Raw genomic sequence first — 17,012 nt, 5'->3', positions numbered from 1 at the left:
ATGCTTTACGTTTCACAACTTCAAATTTCCCAGTTGTTAGAAAAATTTCTACCTGGCAGATATTGAAATTGATCTATTGCTTTTACGTATAGTTTCTACTGAAAACCACCAGTGGAACTTCCAGATATATATTTCAGCCATCCTTACTTGCCGTATTTACAATTTTGATTACTAAACTAGCATTTGCTGCATTTATTTTGAAAGGACACTGTACAAAAATGCAAAAAAAAATGCAGATTGTCATGTAGATGTGTATTAAAAGACACTAAATATTATAAAATGGTGCTGATAATTAAACTGTGAATCACAATTTGAGAGAGCAGACTAAGAGAAAATGATTATTTTCTGCAGATAATTGGAACTGTAATATATCCAAGATAATCCTCATGACGAGTGATGCTTTCTATTAGGATCCTTTTGAGAAGGTATTATTTGAACCAGCTTCAGATTTGTTCAATATGCACACGTGATTCCATTATGTTAATCTCAATTACTTTGAAATATTTTCTTTAAATTCTCATCATGGGCTATTGTTGACTTCAAAAATATTCAGGCACTAGCATACTGATATTTTTTATATAATTCACATTTATTTAAAAAGTTTAAAATAATGATGTAATAAATTACCTTGCAAATTTTTGAATGTGTAAAATAAATTAATCAGCTTAATGTTAGTATGATGTAGTAAATAAAGTATTCCATTAGGAAGATAAAATTGGAATTCTAAGTATACCAATAAATTTAATTGTGCACTTTGCTTTTTCTGGAACTTAGTATTTGTCTTGCAAAATGATCTCATCTTACTCAATGATGCCTAAAACATCTTAAAACTCTAAAATTTGACTTTACCATTGTTTAAAGGGTATTTACTATAAGCATACCATCTTTGTCCCCTGCAGACTAATTATATCAAATAACTAAAGTTCACATTAAAAAGCCGGTTGGGACTGGGCATGGTGGCTCAAACCTGTAATCCCAGCACTTTGGGAGACCGAGGCAGGCGGATCACAAGTTCAGGAGTCCGAGACCAGCCTGGCCAACATGGCGAAACCATTTCTCTACTAAAAATATACAAAAACTAGCAGGGCATGGTGGTATGTGCCTGCAATCCCAGCTACTCGAGAGGCTGAGGCAGGAGAATTGCTTGAACCCGGGAGGTGGAGGTTGCAGTGAGCCAAGATCGTGCCACTGCACTCCAACCTGGGCTGGGTTGAATTATCTCACAATAAAAACACTGAAGTTAGTCTTTTTTTTTTTTTTTTTTTTTTGAGACGGAGTCTCGCTCTGTCGCCCAGGCTGGAGTGCAGTGGCGCAATTTCGGCTCACTGCAAGCTCCGCCTCCCGGGTTCACGCCATTCTCCTGCCTCAGCCTCCGGAGTAGCTGGGACTACAGGCGCCCGCCACCGCGCCCTGCTAATTTTTTGTATTTTTAGTAGAGACGAAGTTTCACCGTGGTCTCCATCTCCTGACCTCGTGATCCACCCACCTTGGCCTCCCAAAGTGCTGGGATTACAGGCGTGAGCCACCGCGCCCGGCCAAAGTTAGTCTTTAATGCAAAATAGGATTTGACCTTCCATAAACTTCTGAAGGATGGAAAACATAAGCTCATTTGTGAAGAAAGATTTTCTTGACTTATCCCAATGTAGCAGAAGAACTCGCCCTTGGATGACTTTATTTTTGCATGGCAATGAGTTTTGAAATACATATATTTTGTGACATGCAGAAGTAGTATTACCACATAAAATTACTAAGGTATGGAGTGTGCAGGTATCACACATATGTGTGTATATCTTTGGTTACATGAAGAGAGCTTGATTTCATAATTCTCATTAACCGTACTTATATAAAAAACAAAATGACTTTTAATTAAATATTTACATATTTTTCTTTATACTGTGAATAAAACTTTTCTGTAAATTAATGTAATCCTAGAATTTTTGCCAAAATAGGAAATACTTACAGCATAGACATAAAATAGCACAGGTGAAAGCCAGGCATTTTATTTGACAATTGTGTATAATTGAAGGTTAAAAATAAATTAAAATTAAAAATAAAATTATTTAATTTAAAAAATAAAGCTAAGAATAAAAATATTAAAATTTAAAAAGCAGATTTTAAAACTTGAATGAAAGAAGCATAATGTTAATTTATATAAAGAGTAATCTGGACTATTTTTAGAAAGTCAAGCAATAAATGATTTTTTTAAACAAAACCCAAAAAGCAGAAAGGACAAAGTAAAATTAGTTAATTTGACTACACGAAAATTTGTAGTTTTGTGTGAAAATAAACAAAGTGAAAAGAAAAGGCATATATTGTGGGAGAAGGGTATCAGCAGTACATTTGACAAAAACAAGCATAAGACAAGAACAGCAACAATAAAAACGGGTAAAAATAACCTGCTACAATTTTGCCTTTATAATTTGAGCAAAAGTTTTTAAAAATCTGAAAATAAGAAGTAGACATGTAGAAGAATAGAAACTATAAGGTGCTTGGTAAGGGTGTGATTAAGAATATCAACTAAGAAAATAATTTATCAAAATCTGGTAGTAATAAAAATAGCTACTAGCTGAAATTTCAATTAATAGGTATAAATAAAGTAGATCTATATTACTTGATGTGGAATATGTTTTGGGGTAGGGCACAGTGGCTAACGCCTGTAATTCCAGCACTTTGGGAGGCCGAGGTGGACGGATCACCTGAGGTCAGGAGTTCAAGACCAGTCTGGCCAACATGGTGAAACCCCGTTCTCTAGTGAAAATACAAAAATTAGCTGGGCGTGGTGGCAGGCGCCTGTAATCCCAGCTACTTGGGAGGCTGAGGCAGGAGAATCGCTTGAACCCGAGAGGCAGAAGTTGCAGTGAGCCAAGATCAGATTGTGCCACTGCACTCCAGCCTGGGAGACAAGAGGGAGACTCTGTTTCAAAAAAAAAAAAAAAAAAAAAAAACATTATTTGGTAAGGCAAAGGATGCATACATATGACTGAAATGTGTCAGTAGGGATTAATTTCTAAATGAAATTCAAGTCACAGTAATTTGCGTGATATCATAACATTTATAAAAACTTTAAAACATAGGAAAAACTTCTATAATGTAGTGAAATGTAAAAATATATTCACACATTTGTTAAGAAAAAGTCAAATTGTTGAAAACCTTTATGTTTATTACATGATTTTTCTTTTCTAATAAAAAAACCTGCTGCAAATATGGCAAACTATATAGAATAATTAATTATAGAAGTTGAATTCTCAGTACTATATGACATACTCCCTGTATGTTTTATACATTTTATAATAAAGTTTAGATTTTATTTCACCAAATATTTTATGTTTATGTATGCATTACCCATTTTGTAATAAAGTTTAGATTTTATTTTACCAAATACTTTGTTTAATAATCTCTGTATATATACAAAAAATATGTTTTTTGAATATTAAAACTTACAGGAAGGATTCTCCTGAAGTGGACAGTGGAGGGATACGGGAAGAGTCTACAACTTCTTTGATACTCTGCTCAAGGAATGATGATTTCTGTATTTTCTCCCTTTGTATCAGGGCTGAATTTAGTGACTTCTTCGTAATCTAGGAAACAAAATGCAATTGAAGAAAGTAATATCTTATATCAGGTGACAAAAGGCCATAGAATTTTTCCCTGGTGTTCTCTAGGGTAATGCACTTTGGGGAAGCCAGGCATCATGGCTGAGAATATCTTTCTGGAGCCCAGTAGCGCTTTCAATTGAATATAGCCATCAGACTGCAATTGCAGGAGTGATTCCAAATCAACATTGCTCAAGGAAGCCCTTCTGATTTCCTAAATCACAAAGCCGTGAATAAAACAAAATGTTGTTATAAGCCGTTTAGATTTGATAAATTGTTAATGATTGATAGGACATAGAAAAGGCATTTTACTTGTGCTGAAACCAATTGATGAAGAGTTTAACCACAGCTGAGTTATTGGAGGTAGAAGACAGAATGGCACAAAGGAGACATTTGGATGTAAAGATTTTTCTTTTTAAGTAGCTATTGGAAATGAGAGAAAGGAGTTATGAATGACTCTCATTCTTATGTTTTGGCAATTCCAGTTTAAGTGACAGCATATGTACACTATTAACAACCTAATGTTAAAAATACAACATAAGAAATAAGTTTAATGGACTGTATCTTCAAATACATGAGAAAACAATGAAACAATTGACATGGTTTGATTTATGTGAGAATTTGATGTAAATTGAAATTTTATGTATGAAACTTAGAGTAATTAAGAAAATAAACGTACTCCAGTGTCAAGCAATAAAAGAGAGAGAAACACCAGGTGTTACAAGAGCATGGAGAAGTGATATAGAATCAGACTTCACGGTCAGGGAAAACTTACAAATGCCAGAGAAGCTGAGCTTTGAAAGAAGAATAAAATTTAGCTCATGAAGGTGAAAGAATATTGCATTTAAATGTATATATGCCTAAGAGAGGATAATACACTTTAAGAGAATTATGAAATATACAGATAGATTGGTTGCAGAGGAAGCTAAAGATGTAATTGTTGGCAGATTGTGGAGTCCTAACGTGCAAAAAAGTGTGACTTATTTTCCTTGAAGTTCTCAGCATGCCCTGAAGGATTTTTAAGGTGAAAGATGACATAATTACATTGATGTGTGGAGGGAAGCCATACTGGAAGGCAGAGAAACTATTAGATGACTGGAGCAAAAAGAATCACTATATTGGCTGTGAGTTTCGAGAAATTGAGAAATTGTGGAAAAAGGAAATAAAGTAAAATCTGTAGTCCCTGTATCTCAGTGAACACAAGACAGGAGTGAAGAGAAAAATAGAGCATGAGATAGCCACTGGAGTTTGGCTAAGTGCTGAGTGGATGCTATTTTCCTTGATGGTGAAGAGCCACAAATAGACCACACACTGTAAACTGAAACTTTCCAAATCAAAATTATTCCTAGTGCATTTGTCCAGTCGTATCACTTCCACCTTTTGCAAGCCCTTCCTGGTATGTTATGTGAAGTATTGTCTTTCTGGAGTTGTCCTATACAGATGTGCATATGGTATCTCAATTTAGAAATAGAGGAGAAAAAGAGGCCGTTTTTTGGTAACTGTCTATTGGAAAACATTTAAATACAAACTTTTTTGCACTGGTATAAATTTGCTAGCTTAATTTTTCTGTATCTTAACGCAAAACATATGCTCACCTCTCAACAGTGAATCGGCAAGCTGCTAAAAGAATTACATCTCTATGTATCTAGCTGAACATGCCACTCCATCAATGGTTTCACATCTTTAAATGCAGGATGTTTACACTAACATTAGATCAAAGTTATCTATATTATTATCTACCAGGATAGCATTTCTTAAAAAGAGACCCAAAAACCATAAAGCACAATGTAATATTAAATAATTTGACTATATTAAAATAAGTGAATTCTGTATAAGTTTAAAAAAGTAAAAAGACAAGTTACATATTATAAAAAAATCATTTGTGTTTCATATAATTGACAAAGAAGTCTTTTAAAAACATTAAAATATATATACCTAAAAAAGATGCAGAACTTCCTATTCAACAAGGAATGTGACTCAAAGTAACTTGATACAATTTTTCACCCATCATTTGTACATAAAATTTAAAAACCAGAAAATAATTTAAATCTTACAAGAGTCTTTTCTAAGAAATTTGTTGCACAAGATATTTAATATGGCTTATATTTAAATGGATATACAGTTGGGAAGACTATAGTTATCCCTAATCACCGTTCTGGTTAATTACTATTGAATTCTCTACCTTAGTCTTTCTCTTTTTCAAATGCACACACACACACACACACACACAGGCACACATACACACAGAGAGATACTTTTAGATTTTCTAATCCATTGATACATTGTTTTTATTCACATAACAATAAATCCTCACTTAACATGTGAGCCGGTTTTTGGAAACTGCAACAATAAGAAAACCATTTTTTCCCTCGTCAGTGTTATAACAAGTTGTCATTGAACAAAACTATGTAATTCCAGGATTTATTGTATATTGTTTATCTTAAAGTCAGAGTTACCAAGAACCTGTGGACAATATTAAGTATTTACTGCCTACCACATGTCCATTTTGCACTGTTTGGGGGAAGTTTTTATTCTTCCTAAGTCAAGCTTTTGACTTTTATCCATCTTGAAAACGTCTCAACATTTTGCTCTTATAAAATAATATTGTGAAAGGAACATAAAAACTCAGGACTCCAGTTCACTATGCCAAGAGGAAAAAATTCAGCTCAAAGCTGAGTCATACAAGAAACTGCCTTTCCTTTTGCTCCTAAACAGACAACTACAGATAAAAGCTTAAATATATGAGAGGTAGCTACTCTATGTTATGTAATCTTATGAAAAGTGCTGAATAACTGAGACGAAAACAGAACTGATCATTCCTCAACCTGGTCATTTTCCCTTGCAAAATGTGGATGACCGTGTCCTCCTTTTCCTGCAGCCCACTGTTCCCTTTAAATATTGAAGCCTCAAAATCAGATTTAAAGAAAGGCACAGACTACTCTCCCAGACACTTCCTTAACCTTGGCAAAGTAAACTTCTAAATTGATTGAGACCTGCCTCAGACACTTTTTGGTTTATAATACTATAATCATTTTGCTAAAATTTATGAGCAAGTATTCTACAGTAATTGTGAGAAAAACTGCATGGATAATGTTTCAGCAATTTGCCTCATTATCTACGACTATCAACTGTTATAAATTGAATAGGTCAATCTTATCAGTAAACAAATAAGCTATAATACATTTACCTTAAAAAAATAGGCTAGGCATCGTGGCTCATGCTTGTAATGCCAGCACTTTAGGAGGCTGAAGTGGGAGGATCACTTGAGGCCAGGAGTTTAAGACCAGACTGGGCAACAGAATGAGACTTTGTCTCTACAAAAAATAAAAATGTGTCAAGTTGGACACTTGTGCTTCCCACTACTTAGAAGGCTAAGGTGGAGGGCCCAAATTCCTTGCACCCAGGAGTTTGAAGCTTCAGTGAACTCAGAGTGAGTCACTGCACTCTAGCCTGTGTGACAGGGTGAGACTTTGTTTCAAAAAAATGCATCTATTATTAATTCTCACTTCTCATATATTGTCACCTATTAGCATTATTTTATGCAACTGATGACTATTTCCTTCTTGAATCCACGTTTATTCTGATTTCCAGGACATCATACTCTTTTTTTTTTTTTTCATTAAACCTCACTAGTCATTGTTTCCTAGTTTCTGCTGGGAACAGGCATGCAAATCTGGCCATAAACTGGCCCCCAAACTGGCCATAAACAAAATCTCTGCAGCACTGTGACATGTTCATGATGGCCATGACGCCCACGCTGAAGGTTGTTGGTTTACTGGAATGAGGGCAAGGAACACCTGGCCCACCCAGGGCAGAAAACCACTTAAGGCATTCCTAAACCACAAACAATAGCATGAGTGATCTGTGCCTTAAGGACATGCTCCTGCTGCAGATAACTAGCCAGAGCCCATCCCTTTGTTTCCCATTTTAGTTAATCTATAATCTATAGAAACAATGTTTATCACTGACTTGCTGTCAATAAATATGTGGGTAAAACTCTGTTCGTGGCTCTCACCTCTGAAGGCTGTCAGCCCCCTGATTTCCCACTCCACACTCTATATTTCTGTGTGTGTCTTTAATTCCTCTAGCACCTCTGGGTTAGGGTCTCTGTGATGGAGCTGGTCTTGGCAGTTTCCATGGCTAGATTTGCCTAATATCCCTGAGCTTTATGTACTAGAGTATGTTAGGGCACAGTCTTAGGACTTCTCCTCTTGTCTATTGATCTCACCCATTCTCAAGGCTTTGACTACCATGTATAAATAATTTCCCACTTTATATCTCTACCAAAATTTTCCATTAAATTCCAGGCTCATTTATCAAAGTACCTACTAGAATCTGTATTTGGATTTCTGATAAGCATCTGAACCTAAACTTGTTCAGACCTTAATACAACATCCCCCTGTGACTAACCAGATTATCCTTCAATTTTATCCAACTCAGTACATTGCAATTTCATATTTCTAGTTGCTCAGATATAGTCTGTTTCTATTTGTCCTTATTTCAAATACCAACACTGGAAAGTTAGTTTCATGGTTACCTGGTTTCTGTCAGGTAGTTAAAAACACCACTCCTAATTGGTGGAGAAAAAGAAACCTGATTGTCTTTAGATCTTCTTTGTGTTAAGGAGTCTCTTTTCTCCAGACAGCTGAGAAATCAATGATTTATTTCATATTTTTCTCAACCATTGATAAAATTCTCAATGCTTTTATCTTTTGCTCTGTATTTAAATTTTTAGTCTTTTTCACTGATTTTGTAATTAAAAACAAACATCCTCTTACAAAAGGAAGATTCTTTTATAATGATCTGTTTATAGCTCTGTTGGTTCTTTTGCATCTGTGGAAGATACTTTTTAAACATTTGGAGATAATTGAACCTAAAAATTTATCAGTTGTATGCACTATGATAATATCAAAGACATGCAAGCAGACATTAATGTTGAATAATTAAAAAAACTAATTATTTTTATAACAATTATATAAATGAGCATAAATAAATGTTGGAATGGGAATACAGATGGAATAGGAAGGATGATTTCTAGTCTGTCTGTAGTTTTATGCCTCCTTAAAAATCTTAAAGTTAATTCTAAGTAATAAATTTTCTACTTAATAGTTCTAGTTTTTTGTTTGTTTGTTTGTTTGTTTCTGAAATAGAGTCTCGCTCTGTTGCCCAGGCTGGAGTGCAGTGGTGTAATCTTGGCTCACTGCAACCTCCGCCTCCTGGGTGCAAGTGATTCACCTGCCTCAGGCTCTGGAAGATCTGGGATTACAGGGGTAAGCCATTGTGCCCAGCTCTAGTTATTTTTTTTTTAATCTTTACAATTTTCTTTGTAAATAATCATGTCATCTGGGAATAGAAACAGTTTTATTTCTTCCTTTCCAAACTTTATATATTTTATCTTTCTTAATTTCTTAATTAGGGTATCCAGCAAAATGATGAATAGAAATGGATAAAGCAGAAACACTTGTGTTATTCTCAATTCTAAAGGTAAAACTTTCAATATTCTACCATTAAGTATGATCATAGTTGTAGATTTTTTTCTTCTATTTTCTCCTCTTTTTCTCTTCCCTGCTCCTGCCCCTCTTCCTCTATTCTTTTGTAGATATCCTTTATCAAATAAAGAAAATTCTCTTCACCAAGAAATGGATCATGCTGGTATTCTGATCCGAGACTTCCAGCTTCCAGAACTGTGAGGAAAAAAAACGTCTGCTGTTTAAGCCACCTTGTCTTTGGTGACAACCCAGGCTGATTAAGACAGTTAACATATATTATTTATTTACATATTACTAGATTCTACGTAACATTTTGTTAAGTTTTATGCTTACAAGTTATTTCATATTTTATGTCAAGTTTTTGTCAAGGGTTTTATAAAGATTTTGCTGGCCTTATGAAACAATTAGGTAACATTTTTCTATGTTATGAAAGTAAAATTGGTATCGTATCTTCTTAAATAATTGATTTAAATTAAAATTTACCAATAAAATTACTGATGTCTTGAATTTCTTTGTAGGAAGACTTATGGGAATCGATTCAGTTTATTTTACAGATAGGTAACCATTCAGATTTTTTCATCACATGCTACTTTTAGTCAGCTTTAATTTTCAAGAAATTAATCAATTTCATCTAAGCTGTTTATTTAACTGGCATAATACTATATTCATAACATTCTTGTAATTTTCTTTTTATGTCTATTGAACCTATAGAGGTACTGAAGCAGTGTTGTCTGTCTGGGGAAATACCCGAGGTTCACTGTTTTGCACTAAGGAAATTGAAAACATGGACACCCACGGAGTAGATTTAAGAGGAATGTTTAATAGGCGAAAGAAGAGAGAATTTCCTCATGCAGAGGCAAGGGACCCGAGTGGGTTTCTGAGTTTAAGGCAAGATGTGTCACTGGTTTTATAGACAAGCTTGAGGAGATGGTGTTTGATTTACATAAGTTGCAGAGGATTGGTTGGACCAGGTGTGTGCCATTTATATAGTGTGCCAGAGATAGCTGGTCATCCCATCCAAGTTTTTTATTATGCAAGTGAGGTCTTTACCTGGCTGGCACCATGTTACCTGCACATGTGGCGACAAAGAAAAGAGAAGAGGAAACCTCCATGTTGAATATACCTGGCTTCCAGATATCCCTTTCTATTGGCACAGCTGTTGGCATTTACCTATGCAAGCTTCCAGCTTGTTTATCTATGCTTGTAGCTTGATTTTTCAGGTTGCTTTTTCTTAGTAAAGAAGTGATTTGAGGGCTGCCTTTTTACTAAGAAAAAATTCCACCAAGAACTCTTTGATCCTTACTTACTGCCTAAATAATTTCTTTTTAACCCCTATATTAGTAACTTGTCTTTTACTCCTGGTTTTGGCCATGTGCATGCTCTGTTTTCTTGAGCACACTGAGTATGCAAATGTTATTGAGATTTTCAAAGAACTAACCTTTGGATTTCTTAATTTTTTCTACTAGTGTTTGTTTTCTATTACTGATTTTTCAGTCAATCTTTACTATTTCTTTTTCCTATTTACTTTTGGTTAATTTTGCTCTTCTTTTCTCAGCTTTTCAATTTGGAAGATGAGACCATTGATTGTCGATTTTTCTTCCTTTCTGATAATAGGCTTTCAAAGCTGTAAATTGTCTTCGAAGCACTGCTTAGCTGTGTCCCACAAATTTTGTGAGGTCTTGTTTTCCTTATCATTCAGCTCAAAATATATTCTAAAATATATCTGTTGATTTGTTCTTTGAGCTATTGCTTATCTAAGAGTGTGTTGTTAAATTACAGTGGTTACTTTTCTTATAACAGTTTTTCTATCATGAATATAAACATGGATTGATTTTTTTCTTGTTGTTCAAGACATGTATTTCTTTAATCTGTCTTTCATCAATCTGGAATATTTCACACCAGCCTGGGCAACATAGGCAGACCCCATCTTTAATTAAAAAAAAAATTCTTAAAATTATTCAGTCATGTGGTGGCACATGCCTGTAGTCCCATCCACTCAGGAGTCTGAGATGGGAGGATCGTTGAGCATAGGAGGTTGAGGTTGTAGTGAGCCTGATCACTCCACTGCACTGCAGCCTGAGCAAGAGAGCAAGACCCTGTCTCAAAAACAACACAACAAAAAAGAATTTTTATAATTAGTGACTTTTTTTTTTTTTTTGAGACGGTGTCTCACTCTGTCGCCCAGGCTGGAGTGCAGTGGCGCAATCTCGGCTCACTGCAAGCTCCGCCTCCGGGTTTCACGCCATTCTCCTGCCTCAGCCCCTCCGAATAGCTGGGACTGCAGGCGCCCGCCACCACACCTGGCTAATTTTTTTGTATTTTTAGTAGAGACGGGGTTTCAGCGTGGTCTCGATCTCCTGACCTAGTGATCCACCCGCCTCGGCCTCCCAAAGTGCTGGGATTAAAAGTGTGAGCCACCACGCCCGGCCTATAATTAGTGACTTTTTAAATACTCTCTACTTTTAGAATTCCTATTAAACATTTGTGATATCTGCTATTTAAACTTGTAGTTTCCTTGGGCTGCCATATAAAATTACCACAAAATCGAGGATTTAATACACAGTAATTTATTCTTTTATAGGAGGCCTGGAGTCTGAAATCTAGGTGTGAGCAGGACTTCATTCCTAGCAGCAGCTCTATGAAATTTAAACATATCAGACTCCAAGGAGAATTAAAATATCTGGTATGGCATGTACAGCTTAAGTATCTGTTTATAGTGTGTCTTCTGCAAACTCTCTAGGGGAGACTCTTTACAGGCCTCCTCTAGCTTCTGATGGCAGCTGACATGCCTTAATTTATAACCACATCAGTCTAATTTCTGCCTTTGTCTTCACATCACCTTCTTTTATGCTGTCTACCAAATCTCCTCTGACTCACACTTATGAAGACACTTGTCATTGGAATAAGACCTGCCTGAATAATCTTGAATGATCTCCTCGTCTCAAGAACCTTTATTTGATTAAATCTGCAAAACCCTTTTCCCAAATAAGGTAATGTTTACAGGTTTCATTAATTACAACATGAACATATCTTTCAGCGTGTTACAAAAAAAAAACCCCACTACAATTTTTTTCATTCATCTTAATTGCAAGAGCTACTTGATTTACTTATTAGTCCGAGTTCTCCAGAGAAACAGAATCTTTAGGATAAATAAATAAATAAAATAAAATATGTACTTATATACACACACAGATATAAATTGGCTAATGTGATTGTGGGGCTGGCAAATCGAAACTCTGCAGGGCAGGCCAGCAGACTGGAGGCCCAGCGAAGCTGATATTGCAACTGAAGTTGAAAAACAGTCTGGAGGCAGAATTTCAACTTTCTCGGAGGATTTCAGTCTTTCTCTTTAAAGGGCTTCAACTGATTGAATGAGGTTCACTATATTATGGAAGTTAATCTATTTACTCAAGCCTACTGACTTAAATGTAAATCATATCTGAAAAATACCTTCACAGCAACATCTAAACCGGTGTTTGGCCAAATATCTAGATACTATGGCCTAGCCACATCCATATAAACACTTAAAATTAAGCATCACAATTAATTTCCATAATTTTACTTTTGTTTAAATCTACCTGTCTTTTCTGTTTGCAGTCTCTCTGTTTCTTTTCATTACAATTTATAGACTTTCCTTTTTCATGTTAAAAATTTCTTAGGCCTACAATCCTCTTTTATTTATCTGCTATAATTAACTCATTTGGATTAATCTCATTTTTTACATTGTGATTTTATCTTCAACCACAGTGTTTTCTTTTTGTGAGGATCTCAAGAACTTGTGATATTTTTTAGCCAGTTTTAGTTTTTTCTAAGTGCCACAGATATTTATTTTGATATAATCCATTGGTTTGGAGATTCTCATACTATGATGATAGTGTAAATCTGGGCCCTGTACTCACAGGCATTGGTTTCTCAATTGAGTCCTGTCTGAACAGAGATTTGTGTGTGTGTGTGTGTGTGTGTGTGTGTGTGATGGTGTGAGGTTGAATAGTGGAAACAGATACCATATGACCCACAAAACTTAAAGTTATTTACTGTCTAGTTTTTCCAAAAAATAATAAAAATCTGCTGACACCTGCTCTTGGGGCCTGCAAAAGAGAATTATTTGGATGTGAAGGGAAATGAGAAAACAGTTATTTTTTATTCTGTGAAAAACCATTCTCTAAGAATGGTTTGGCTTGTTCATCATTTTCCCTGTTCACAGAGTGCCTAAGTAGCTGTTGGCGATTGAGGCTGTGGCATTGTCTACTACTTTTTCTCTTACAGGCAAATGCCTATAGACAGAATCTTCGCATAATTTGCATCCTTGTTTTTTGTTTTTTAACTTCAGGTTACACGGATAAAACCCAAACACATCAGACTCAGAGCTCAGAGGAGAATTAAAATATCTGTTACGGCATATCTAGTCTAGCTATCTTGTCACAGTGTGTCTTCCACAAATTAACGCCTCTTGCCCAAAGTGTTTGGGCATCCCTACGTGGTTATTTTATCTTCTCATTGTTGGCACAGCATTCCAGGCTTCTCATTAAATTTTCCAGTTAATGTTTGCTAATGGCAAACGGCCAATACCAGCATTTCTAAAGCATGATAGATTTCAGTCCCAGAGTAGAGTCTAATTCCTCAGAAGAGTGAATCCCAAGGTATGTTAGAGCAAAAAGCTGGAATAATTTCAATTTCTTATATTCAGAAACACCTCAAATTTCTTAATACATTATGTATTCCTGGAAAATGAGTGTCTTAGTCAGTTTGGGCTGCTATCATAAAGTACCATAGACTGGGTGGGTTTTAAACAATGAAGATTTATTTCTCACAGTTCTGTAGGCTGGAAGTAAAAGATCAGGGGGCCAGCATGGCATGGTCTCTTGAGGACCTTCTTCTAGGTTGCAGACTGGTGTTTCTGTTTTATCCTTACATGGCTCCACTCTCATGACCTAATTACCTCCCAAAAAGCCTATCTCCTAATCTCATTACCTTGTATGTTAGGGTTTCAACATATGAATTTGTGGGGGAACAACACAAATATTCAGTCTCTAATAGTTGGCTAATGATATATTTCCAGGTTGTAAGTTTATGGTGGTTTTTATTCCATTTCATCTCTGTAGTAAGCTTTCTTTAACCTATCCAAAATTGATTCTCATTCTAGCATGTCCAATCTCAAATAGCATATTTTCTCCCAAACCTCAATTGTATTTTACTGTTTTCCCATGGTTTTAAAGTATAGGGCTGACCAATGACAGCCCTTTGAGTCAGAAGTCTAATGATAAGACTATAGTCAGATAGGGAAAAGGTGATCTTGTCAAGTTAGGGTAAAAATTTAATCTAAGATGCACCTGAGTATTCATTGTACCTTAAAACCAAAATATTAAAAGCCTGAAAATGCATTTCTTAAATATGGGATTTCCCCAGGGCATTATTACAGTTTAAAAAAAAATCTGAATTAAATCTTTAAAAAACAATACAAAAATTAGTGGGGTTTTTTGAAAGAAAATCCTAGGTGAAAATTCTGTAAAATTGCTTTCAAAATATTTCCTTATTGTACTCCTTTCACACTCTGCTGCTGCTGAAATGTTTCTCTTCTGTCCCTTAATTTTCTGTCTCTTACCTTTACTTCCTCTTTCTTTCACTTTCACTCCTGTTTCTTCTAATTCCTCATTCTGTCCCTCCTCTGCTTACAATTGGTAAGACATTATTGCCTTCCAAATACTAACACTCCTAACTATTGCACACTCTCATTGCAAGCAGACTCTTGGGAATCATCTTCTTTCTTTTTGCTGACCACTTTTTTTCTTGTGAAGTAGATCCTATTGGAAATCTAGTGATTAAGTCATCCATCTTGCTGTACAACTAAATACTAAAATCCTTTTCTTTGGTTCTTTTTGAGTTGCCAGCAATATTATCTCACGCTTGCTACATAAATTTCTTTGCTCCACAAACGATCTCATTCGAAACCTCCTTATTATTTAAGAAAATGCTGTGTACCAAGAAAGTTTCCAGTAAATATTAGCAGATGATTTGTAACAATGTAAGGATGATTATGAGTGATGATAGAGGATCTACAGTGCTTACACGTTTCATGGTGATTTTAATGGTTGAAAAATTGTGTTTTGTACTTGAGATTACCCATTCATCCTGCAGTTACATCAATTATTGTTTATGGGGATATTTAAAAATTCATATATATTTTTAAGAAGTGAACAGTTATAATGTTTCTAGGTTACAGACAACTGTAACACACTTTAGAATTGTACAAATCTATTATTTTCTAAAGAAGCTGTAGCCACTTAAAAATACTATAAAACACAATGATTCCATAGCTTTATTTAAAGATTAATTACCATTATTTTAAAAGGAGGTTGACATAAGTAATATTTTAATAATTTTTCTTTAGGAATAGTCAAATTATAAGTGTGTAGCCAAGCAATTATAATGTAATGACGTAGTTATATTTATGATTGACAGGTAGTATTTGTTCTTTTCTTCATATTTATTGGCTTTCTACAGGATGTATCATATTATACACTATTTTCCAAATATGAGCTACATTAGAATCTCCATTACTTCAAAATATGCTGAAAAGATATGAGTCATTGTGTTTCCTGACATTTTAAAGCTTCTAAAGGTGTAAAATTTAATGTTTAGATAACAGCATTTGACGTTGTGACAGATGACTAATTAGTATATTTTCAACATTTACCAATAAAAGTAAAAACTGAAGACAAATATTTCATGCAACTTGTTTCTGTGATATTATTTTTTACCAATAGCACAATTTTCTGCAGAGACACTTTTCAGAGAAGTATGTACAATTAAAAGGTTAGAGACTAAAACGTTGATACAGCTACATAAAAAATATTGTGCCAAGTTGATAGTCAACATTTTATTGTAGTTGTTTTGCACCTTGTTGATCTGGAAGCTAATAATTCAGCATTCTAGAATGGGTTACTTTACAGTTTATGACACAATCTCATATTTATCACATTATACATCTATATCACTTCTACCTCTTCCAAAAGAGTTTTTATTACTAAATAGTAAAGTTTTTCGAGTGTAGAGAATATCATGAGATTTGCTGGATAAATTAACTGCCTTGCAAATGGCATAGGAAATGTCACATTTTATGAATCAGAGTTAACAAGATCTAAAAAATGATACTGCACATATTTCACAGTGCATTATAGGAGTAGTCTATCTCAGTGTATTGCAGGGACTTACTATTAAATTTCAAAGCATCAGCAAAGAATCTCTTTCCAGCAAGTTTTAGTAGTTATTTCACCAGGATTACTCCAAACATCATTAATACCTAAGAGGTTTCTAACGTGATATGGATGAGAGGATGCTGAGAAAATATTTTAAAATGCATTTTGTCTGAAGTGTGACAATTTTTAATTCTTTTATAACTATTTTATTGTTTATTTCTCAGTCAGGTATTTATTATATGATACTATTTATTCTATATGACAGTGACAATTGCCTGAGGTTTTCAGAATGATTCTTGTATATTGAAAACTTTATACATTCACAATATTCTATAAATATGAAGTACATAAAGTTTATTAGAACTGTTTATATAAATTAGCTTTTTCAAGAAAATTTTTTATGTTGTTTTTGATTATCTCATTTTTGAAACACCAAGTTTGAATGAGAAATTATGATTATTTCATATTTAAAAGAGTATTCCATATGTAAAAAGATGGGTCAATACCTACAAGACAGAATTTTTGCCACATAACAAAAAAAAGTTCTTAAAAGACAAGATAATAAAAGAGAAATAAGAAAGCACCTGATTAATAATGTAAATTGATTCCAAATAAGCTTAAAAATATATGATTTATGCTTATCTAATTAATTTGTTATTTCTCTCACTGCACTGCTCTAGTTATTTTATAATATATTTTGGATCTTACAGACCTTTCCACTCCTTCTTTGTAGA

The 17,012-nt window shown here is 34.4% G+C and overlaps 1 long non-coding RNA gene across 1 annotated transcript in view; it reads right to left on the bottom strand.

Annotated features, from left to right (window-relative positions):
* The window catches only part of LOC134732542 (uncharacterized), a 33,184-nt gene that overhangs the window by 15,015 nt on the left and 1,157 nt on the right, over positions 1 to 17,012 (bottom strand). Inside the window, exon 2 of the long non-coding RNA XR_010115855.1 lies at positions 3,442 to 3,578. This is a non-coding gene — a long non-coding RNA (uncharacterized lncRNA). The remainder of the gene's footprint in view (positions 1 to 3,441; positions 3,579 to 17,012) is intronic.

Source organism: Symphalangus syndactylus, chromosome 15 (genome assembly GCF_028878055.3).
Source record: "Symphalangus syndactylus isolate Jambi chromosome 15, NHGRI_mSymSyn1-v2.1_pri, whole genome shotgun sequence".
NCBI lineage: Eukaryota > Metazoa > Chordata > Mammalia > Primates > Hylobatidae > Symphalangus > Symphalangus syndactylus.
Note: the sequence above shows the minus strand (reverse complement) of the source record. Positions and strands in the feature narration are given on the sequence as shown.